Source organism: Lissotriton vulgaris, chromosome 10 (assembly GCF_964263255.1).
Source record: "Lissotriton vulgaris chromosome 10, aLisVul1.2, whole genome shotgun sequence".
NCBI lineage: Eukaryota > Metazoa > Chordata > Amphibia > Caudata > Salamandridae > Lissotriton > Lissotriton vulgaris.
The window spans coordinates 944,092,909-944,103,391 of NC_141698.1; positions in this window are offsets into that span (position 1 = coordinate 944,092,909).

Consider the following 10,483-nt stretch of genomic DNA (forward strand, 5'->3'; position numbering starts at 1 on the left):
AACAGCAACAGCTTCCCATTTGTGAATCAATTCCGACCTCCTTTGATATATGTCAGAAATATTTCAATGACTTGCAATAGGTATTGCAGGCAGAAGCCATTTACACACATTATTGTCAAACACCTCTGAGATCCAGGCTCAGCACATTGTCAAACACCAATTTGGGATCACAAATGCTGTGATTTTGTGAATCGTTAGGTTTGAAACCACAAAATAGTTTCCTACATTTAGCCTCTCATCTCTACTTGCTAATCTTATCATTTAGAGCCCCCAGTAATTAGTGTAATGATGTGGTGTCGGTTGAACTAGGTGTTCACAAAATGACACAAGCATAAATGAAGCCAATGGGTCTAGCGTTGAGAGTTTGTTTAGTATGTTTTTGTGTTTTGATTTGTAAATACCTTAAAAAAAGATATTATTGATTAAAATATACTGTGATATTAAAGGTTGAATTTTGGTTCGTTTTTGAAACATTGAAATGGTAAAGAAGGGGAGGAGCACACGCGGCGCCAAACAAGATGGCCACCTAGCCTCCGAGCTCCGTACACAGCAGGAATGTCGCGGTGATTTGGCAGCTTCATAATTTATTTTAATTATCGAAACAGAGTGTTTCCTGCATCTAAGGTGTCCCTGAGCGGCATTCTTTGCATTTTATGGCTTTTCTTCAATTTTCCAGGTGAAAATACTACAAAAATGCTTTAGCTCCTCTACGGCCACCATTTTGATTCTCTATGAGAGGATATATTTTCCCCTCTCCTCAGGTACAATGCTTTTCTCTTGACGTGCTCCAAATTATTTTATAGTACCTGCTATTTCATGACTGACGAGTCTTTTTCTGGCTTAAAGGAGGATTCATTGTTTCTATATAAGCAGATTGCGCAGTTGACTTCTGGAGCTTCACTTCACATGCTGTGGCATGTTTGCTGGTATTTGCTGGTGTTTTCTCTTACTCTAACTGAATTTCTCCTCCCTTTGTTATATGGGTAGGAGTAAGAGGCTACGTAAGAGTAAGAGGAGATTCACTGCTCATACTCCTGTGTTTAACTCCACCAATTGAATCTGCACTTCAAGCAAATAACATTATGGCGCAGTCTGGTTCTTCAAGGTCAAGGGTCTTGCCACCATCCTCAGCCAAAACACAGACTACAGCCTCTGCTAACAAAGGTCTTAAACAGGACACTCCCTCTCTGCCAAAGTCTGTTTCTCCAGTTGTCTTAGTGGAAATTTGCGCTTTGTGCCCATTTTTTTAAGAAACAAATTCCAGCTTACAAACTATGGATACCAAATGGTCATCTATGGAATCTTGAATTACCATAATAGAGCAACAAGTTGATGACCTACAAAATATTTCCACCAAATTGGTTGGCTTAGAGAGGGAGACCCTTTTGTTAAGGAAATCAGTGTAGGAGCTTGAAAATCGAACTAGGCACAATAATCTTTGCTTGTATGGTCTTCCTGATGGTTTGGAGGGTGATGATCCCGTCCACTTTTTCAACAACTTCCTCACAAAGCTTCTTGATCTTCCTGCATCTGCAAATCTGAATATCGAAAGAGCTCACAGTCTGGTCATCCGCTTGTCTTCGTCATCTGCTCCTTCCAAGCCACAAGGGGTGATTTTTCTATTTTTGAAATCTACAGATTTGCTACTAGTTTTAAATGCAGCTAAACATTAAAAACATCTTATTTGGTCAGGCTCTACATAGTTTATCTTCCAAGATGTTTCTCCATCAACAGCTAAATAACTAAAAGGATTTCTTGGTCTCCGGCCATTGTTATGTACACTTGGAGCGAGATATGGATTATTTCACCTGTTTTTAGTCAAGGTGACTTTCCAGAACAATATTTCTACTTTTGATAATCCGGCAGAACGGAGGAAATTCATTTATTCACACTCCATGACGTCAATGGAAATTTCTGGTCCTCTTTCTTCTACGTACGCCATACCCTAACTTTCTTATCTTTCATTACGTATTGTGGTTCGATTTGCTTTGCCTAATGCTTTCTCTCTGTACAGGTTTTTGTTAATAAGTGTTACATGCTATTCCTACTTCTCATTTGTATCTTCTCATCATCTATCTCTCTTCAGGTATTCATCTTCTTTGACTTACCTCTTTATCCTCTTTATCCATTTCACATTTGTTCCACATGTTCCCCGTTGTGATGCTTTCTCCCCGGTTGGTTGTACCGTCTTGTCCCCTGTGTCACCACTCCTCGTATTTTTCTCTTGTCTTCCCTTAGAAGGTACATATTACAGTTGTCAATCCTTTTTTTTCCTCATTTGCATTTTTATTTGGTACTGTTGGATGTCATGTCTTCTCCTACTATCTCTCCTATTACTCCCCTCCTTTTCCTTTCTTTTTCCTTTCTCCTCTTCTTCTCAACAACACTCTTCTTTTCTCTACCCTTTCATTTGCCTATGGCTTTTATGGTGTTATTCAATATACGTGTCAATGTAACATTATGGATGGCTCTCTTGTTCTATATATATTACTTATTCTCTCGCGTTTAGAGTTGTTACTTGGAATGTAAAAGGATTTATTAATCCTTTAAAAAGACAAAGAATTATCTCTCAATAACTTTCTTTAATCCTGTTTTAGCTTTATTATGAGAAACTCATTTGTCAGAGGCTGAGGCTATTAAACTCAAACATAATTGGGTTGGTTCAGTTCTTGTTACCTCTACCACTACAAAGAAAAATTGTGTTATTATTTTATATCATAAAAAGTTGAAATGTTCAGTTATAATGCAAGAAAATGAAGCACATGGTAGATGGTTTTTAGTTAAACTACTTATTAATGATAATATCCCTTTAACCGTTTTTAATGTTTATGGTCCAACCCAACCAGATAATTCTATCTGGCCTACTATTACAAGTCAGTGTTTGCAACACAAAGATTCATTTTTTATCCTAGGAGGTGACTGCAATCAGATCATGGACCCCTTTATTGACCGTGAGTCTCAGGTACGTTTTGTCCCTTACATAGCTCACAAATAATTTCACAGTACCATTGAACAGTCACATTTAGTTGATGCTTGGAGATTATGTAACCCAGACCAAACAGAGTTTTCTTTTTTCTCCCCTCCACATGGTTCCCTAACCCGATTAGATTATCTTTTTCTGTTTAAACCTCTGGCTCAAAATCTCATCTCATCTTCAATTGAACCTATTTTGATCTCCGATCATGCCCCGGTAATCGCTGATTTTGGTCTGCTCCCTTCGGCGCCCAAATCTTCCACATGGAGGTTTAATTCCTTCCTTTTACAAGACCCAGTTTTTTCTTCCCCTTCACCTCTTTTTCTTCTCTTTCAATGAAGGTCCATCTGTCTCTTCTGCCCTAGTTTGGGACACTTTTAAGGCTGCTACTCGCGGTTTCATCATAGACTTTGTCTCTAGGAAATAGAAACATGCTCTTTCTCAACATAAAGCCTTACTTGATAATATCAAACGCTTGGAACATCAATTTTATACCTCCTCCTCAGATTCCAATCAGCAGGAATTTGTTTGTGCAAAGCTGGATTTTAATAACATTTCTACTGACGATGCTTTCTCTATTCTTCTTCGTAGTAGCGCTCGATCCTATGGAGGCCGGAATAAGGTGGGTTCTCTTCTAGCTAATTACCTCAAATGTAGAAAAGAAAGAACTTTGATAAATTCTAATTAGTCAGAAGATGGGAAAACTCTTTTTAAGAGCCATGACATTTTTGGATGAATTTGCCTCCTTTTACAAAATCTTATACACTCCGGAGTCTTCAGCATCGTCCGTTCTTATCGACTCGTACCTCAGCAGTGTCTCTCCCTCTTCATCTTCAGGTCTTGAAACCGACTCCCTAGATTCAGACATATCGATCCAAGAGATTACTAATTCGCTAGGCTCATTAAAAAAAACACATCCCCTGGTCCGGATGGTTTTTCGGTCAAATTTCATCTACATTTTCCCAATATCTTACTCCCAAAACTCTTTAATCTATTTCACTACTTTTGCACTACTGGTGCAGCAAGTGGACCTTTCCTTAAGGCTTCTATTTGTCTTATTCCTAAAGAGGGTAAAGATCCAAAATTCTGCAAAAACTACCATCCTATTTCTTTGATAAACGGAGATTATAATATTTTTGCTAAAATATTAATATTACGCCTTGAATTACTCTTACCTCATTTAATTAGTCCAGAACAATGTGGTTTCGTCAAAGGTAGACTAACATCTGATAATTTCCGATTATTCTTTAATGTTCTAAACAAAACTTCTACTTTGCCTTTTCCCTTACTGCAATTTCCATTGACGTGGAAATGGGTTTTGATAGAGTTGATCGGTCTTTTTTATTTAAGTGACTCCGTTGGCATGGATTGGGCCTGAATTCATTTCTTTGGTTATTTTACTTTATACCACACCTACTGCCTCTTCTGTTGACAATGGTCTTGTTTCAAAACATTTTTCCTTCATCGTGGTGTTCAACAAGGTTGTCCCCTATGTCCTCTTCTTTTTATCTTATCTCTGGAACCTTTTTTGTCTCACATTCGTCATAATGCTTCTATTTCCGGGTTTCTATATGGTGACCATCATCCGAAGCTCTATGCTTATGTGGACAATATTTTACTTTTTATATCCAATACAGACTCTTCTCTTGCCCCTTTATTACAACAAATTTCAAATTTCTCAGCAGTATCAGGTTACAAAATTAACTTTGATAAAACAGAAATTCTTCCTATAACCAAATATTGCTCAAAACATCATTTTGACATCACAGGATTTCGCCGCAATACTTAAAAAATTAAATACATCTGTGTATGGTTTACTAATTCTATTCCGGACTTGTTCACTATGAATATGAAAGAAATTCTAGATCGGATTTCCACACTACTTTCTTCCTGGAAGTCTCTTTTTCTTTCCTGGTGGGGTTGTCTTGACACTATTAAGATTATGGTTACCCAGATAGCATTATATGCTCTGTCAATGCTCCCAGTACATATCCCATCTCATTTTTTCAAAAAGCTAGATTCCCATCTTTTCTACCATCTTATGGAATGGTAAAATATCTAGAATCTCTTCATCTCATCTCAGGAAGTCAAAATCTATTGGAGTTGTAAATTTTCCAAACTTTAGATTATATCATAAGGACTTTTGTCTTAACCCTTTAATTGCTGGCAACGGTCGTCACGAGCGCTACCTCCCCAGTGCTGCGCACGACCGTTGGCCGTCGGGTCAGCATTCGTTCTCCGAACGTTCAGCACTGGGCGCTGAACGTTCGACGCTGGGAACGGGTTAAACAGGCTTCTTATTGGCTTCATACTGATATTTCATCTCTCACTCCTTTATGGGTCAATATTGTGCACTGCCTTTTCTCCCGTTGTTCTTTTTCAGAGTTCCTCGCTTTTACCGCCAAAACTAACCTCACATCTCTCCCGCTGTTTACACACACTTGCTCATTGCTAAGACCCCATTTACAACCAAAGTTAATTTCCAGGAATGCATTTTATGCCCTCCACTTTGGCACAACCGCTTTCTTACCATCAACAACAGACCTTTATTTTGGAGTGCTTGGAGATCTAAGGGTATGATTTGGATTCATGATATCTTTGATGGTATCTCGCCTTGTCCCCAGTTTCAAACCACTTTTCAATGTCCTCGTTCTTTTTTACATAAATTTCTATCACTGATGGAAACCATCTTAGAAATGTTTTATTCTCTTCCCCATTAAGACTCTCTGCATGCGCAAGATCCACTTAAATGTTATTGTTACTTAGGCGTCTCCTATCTATACATTTTTCAACTTTGCTTATCCAGAATGAGCCAAATCTAAGGTGGAGCTTGTATGGGAAACGGATCTGGGTTGTGAATGGAGCACTGATTTTTAGAACAAGATCTGGATCAGATTGTTAAAAATCTCCAGATCTGCATCCACCACTCAATCTATGTTTTTTATGTATCATAGATTGTTTTTTACTACTTTCTCCATTGCTGCTTTTACACACTCTTATAACAAAACGTGCTGGTCTTGTGATCATCCATTTGCTGATTTATATCACCTTCTTTTTTCTTGTCATGTAGCCTCATTTTGGTCACAAATTTTGTCTAAGGTCTGAACTATTTTTAATCTCCACACTCCCATATCAAATACTCTTCATAGGCAGTCTATCAGAGTCGCTTGGGTTGCTCTCTCTTGAATGGGGACTCTTCGACCTTATGATAGCTTAACTTTTCAGCAGATTACACTTAATTGGAAATGCTCAAACAAACTCTCAATCAAATCCTGGTGGAACAACTTATGCCATTATCTTAGGTTGGATACTTCTTTCGCATCCTATCATAATCCACGGAAAAATAGAGATATATTTTGGTTACCACTAACTGTTTAGTTAAATAAAATGTCCAATTTTCAGCCTCCATAATTTTTCTGCTCCACGTCTTTGTGTTTTTCTCTTTTTCTTTTTTTAAATTATTTATTATTGTAATCCTATTTGCACATATCAACCTATCAATCAATCAATCAATCAATCCATTTGTAAAGAGCGCTACATACCCGTGAGGGTCTCAGGGCGCTTGGGGGAGGGGGTCTGCTACTGATCGAAGAGCCAGGTCTTGAGAAGTCTTCTGAAGGCCAGCAGGTCCTGGGTCTGTCGTAGGTCGTTAGGGAGGGTGTTCCAGGTCTTGGTGGCGGGGTAGGAGAAGGATCTGCTGCTGGCGGTGGTTTTCTGGATGCGAGGAACTTTGGCGAGGGCGAGGTTGGCAAAGTGGAGGCTGCGGGTGGCGGTGTAGAAGCTGAGTGGGTCATTGAGGTATACTGGTCAGGCGTTGTGTAGGGCTTTGTGTGCGTGGATGAGGAGTTTGAAGGTGATTCTCTTGTTGACGGGGAGCCAATGCAGGCCTCTCAGGTGGGGTGTGATGTGGCTGGTCGGGGCACGTCGAAGATCAGTCATGCTGAGGCGTTCTGGATGCTTTGCAGCCATCTCAGGAGCTTGGTTGTTGTTCCTGCATAGAGGGCGTTCCCGTAGTCCAGTCTGCTGGTGACGAGGGCCTGGGTGACGGTTTTTTTCGTGTCGGGGGGGATCCATTTGAAGATCCTGCGGAGCATTCGGAGGGTGTTAAAGTAGGACGCGGAGACGCCATTGACTTGCTTGGTCATGGAGAGGTCGGAGTCTAGGATGACCCCCAGGTTGCGTGCGTGGTCAGTGGGTTCTGGGGCGGTTCCTAGCGATGTTGGCCACCAGGAATCGTCTCAGGCTGATGGGGTGGGTCCGAGTATGAGGACCTCTGTCTTGTCTGAATTCAGCTTCAGCCTGCTGTCCTTCATCCATTCCGCGACGGCCTTAGTTCCTCTGTGGAGGTTGGTTTTGGCGGTGTGGGGATCTTCGGTGAGGGATATGATCAGCTGGGTGTCGTCGGCGTAGGAGATAATGTTGAGGTTATGTTGTCATGCGACGTGGGTGAGTCGAGCCATGTAGATATTGAACAGCGTCGGGCTGAGGGAAGATCCCTTTGGGACGCCGCAGATGATCTTGGTGGTCTTGGAGCGGAAGGGTGGGAGGCAGATACTCTGGGTTCTGCCGGAGAGGAAGGATGTGGTCCAGGCCAGGGCTTTCTCTTGGATTCCGGCGTCATGGAGGCGTGCTGTTAGGGTGCGATGCGGTGGCATACCGTGTTGAATGCTGCTGATAGGTCCAGAAGAATGAGGGCGCCTGTTTCTCCTTTGTCCATCAGGATCCTGATGTCGTCGGTGGCGGCGATGAGGGCGGTCTCGGTGTTGTGGTTGCAGCGGAAGCCGGACTGGGATGGGTCCAGGATGTTGTTGTGTTCGAGGTAGCGGGTCAGCTGTCTTTTGACAATCTTCTCCGTGACTTTCGCCGGGAAAGGGGGCAGGGAGGGTCTGCCTTGTGTTTCTGCAGTAGGGCGTTGATCTCAGTGTGCTTCCAGCTCTCCGGGAAGGTTGCTGTCTTGAAGGAGATGTTGATTGTTGTCCGGAGACGGGGTGCGATGGCTGGGCTGGCTATGTTGAAAACGTGGTGAAGGCATGGGTCGGATGGGGATCCGGAGTGGATGGAGCTCACGGTCTTGATGGTGTCTTCGTCATTGACGTTGTACCAGGCGGCCAGGCGACTGGTACGGGTGGATGTCGCAAGGGTGGTGGTTTCGGCGGTAGGTGTTGGGGTTGAAGCTGTCGTGGATGTCGACGATCTTGCAGTGAAAGAAGGGGGCCAATGAGTCGCACAGGTCTCGTGATGGTAGAATGTCGTTGGTGTTGGAGTTGGGGTTAGAGAGTTCTTTCACAATGCTGAGGAGCTCTTTGGTGTTGTGTGTGTTGTTGTCTAGGCGGTCCTTGAAGGCGGTCCTCTTGGTGGTCCTGATGAGTTGGTGGTGTCTGCGAATGGCGTTCTTGTGGGCTGTGTAGTTGTTTGGTGTTCGGTCGTGGAGCCATTTCTTCTCTTGCTTCAGGCAGGTGCGCTTGGCAGGCAGGTGCGCTTGGAGGTCCGGTGGCCATGCAGCTTTCTTGTTGGTGTGAATGGTTGTGGAGGTCTTGAGTGGGGCGAGGGTGTCGGTGCAGCCGTTGATCCACTTTTTGAGGTTGATGGCGGTAGTGTTGGGGTCGGTGGGGCTGGCGATGGTCTCAGGGCGAGGGTGGTGGTTTGTTGGTTCATGGTGACCTTGCCCCAGCAGCGACTTGGCAGCTGTTGGGTGCGGTGGTGTGTGGCGGGTTTCCTGAAGGTGAAGTGGACGCATCTGTAGTCGGTCCAGTGGGGTTCGGTGGTGTGGTTGAAGGAGATGTGGGGACTTGCGGAGAAGATGGGGTCCAGTGTGTGTCCAACGGCGTGGGTGGGTGTCGTAACGAGCTGTTTGAGTCCGAGGTTGGCGAAGTTGTAGATCAGGGCAGTGGAGTTGGCGTTGTTGTTCTCAAGGTGGAAGTTCAAGTCCCCGAGGAGGATGTAGTCTGTGGAGGCTATGGCGTGTGTGCTGATGAGGTGGGCGATGGTGTCGCTGAAGTGTGGTTAGGGTCCTAGTGGTCTGTAGACGAGTGTTCCTCTGAGGGTGGTGTTGGGGTCGGTGTGGATCTGGAAGTGCATGTGCTCGGCGGTGGTGAGTGTGTCGTAGGTGTTGGTCGAAACTCTGAGAGCGTCCTTGTGGATGATGGCGATTCCACCTCCCACTCCGTTGGTGCGGTCTCTGCGGGAGATCTTGTAGCCCTCTGGGATGGCTATGGCGATGTCTGGTGCCAAGGTGGCGTTCAACCAGGTCTCCATCAGGAAGGCGACATCAGGGGTGGTTGAGTCCAGGAGGTCCCAGAGTTCAATGGCGTGTTTGCGAGTGGAGCGGGTGTTGAGGAGGATTCATCTGAGGTGGTTGGGTTCTCTGGTTGATGGTTTGGCGGGCTGGATGCTGGTGAAGCTGCAGTTCCGGCAGGTGAAGGGCCCTTGGGTGTGCTTCGGGATGGCCCGGTAGCAGGAGTGATCCCGTCCGGTGTTGAGTGAGTGGAGGGTGCTGGAGTCGTAGTGCAGACTGGTCTTGTGGTGGCTTCTGGGTCCAGGGGTACTGGCGCTGGGCGTGGTCTAGGTACAGACGGGCTTGCCTGCCCGCTGCGCGCGTCCGCTGCGCATCCAGACGGTGGTCGCCATATGAGGCAGTGCAAGAGGAGGGGGCAGCTGGGAGGCGGGAGCGAGGCGGTGAGGGGCGTGGCCGTGAGGGAAGCGGCAGGAAACTAGTGGACACAGAAGGCAAGGGGGGGCAGAGGGCTGGAACGGGGGAAGAAATAGAAGGCAAGAGTACGAGTTAAGCAAACAATAACAACAGAGAGAAGAATAATAGCACGAAAATCAGATCACGGCGGAGGGCTGTAACGGGGGAATATGAGGCAAGAATGCGGGTTAAGCAGAAAATAGCAGCAGTGAGCAGAGAACAGGTACGAAAATCAAACCGCAGGCAGAGTGCTGGGCAAGGCACAGGAGGCTCGAACCCAACTGGGAGGCAAAATTAACAATATATCTCAATAAAGCTTATTAAACTTAAAAAAGAAAAGGTAAAAAAGGACGTATCTATGTTTGTATAAAAAAAAGTAGTTTTGTTTGAAAGAGTAAAAAATAAAATGTTACTTTTACATATGATGCTATCATCTATTAAACATTAGAAATGAATCAAAAATATAGATGTTAGCATTTGATTATTCAAAAAGCGAACGTGTTAGCTGTTCTAATTTATTTTGTTAACATGGCCTACTGGTGTTATTGGGTGATTAAGTGACAAGGTGAGATAGAAGACCGAGAGACAGACAGATAATCTGAAGAGGCTTATGGATGAGGCACACCGATGTAGACAAAATATACAGCGACAGGTGAGACTGATACATGCACAGGGGAATAGATAGGTAGCTAAAGATTGATATAGACAGAGTTAGAAAGAGAGAGATGCTGTCAGACAGACTGATGTAATTAGACAAAGAGAGAACAATAAAGAGAAACCGAAGCTGATTGAGATAGTAAGGTAAAGATGGATAGAAACAC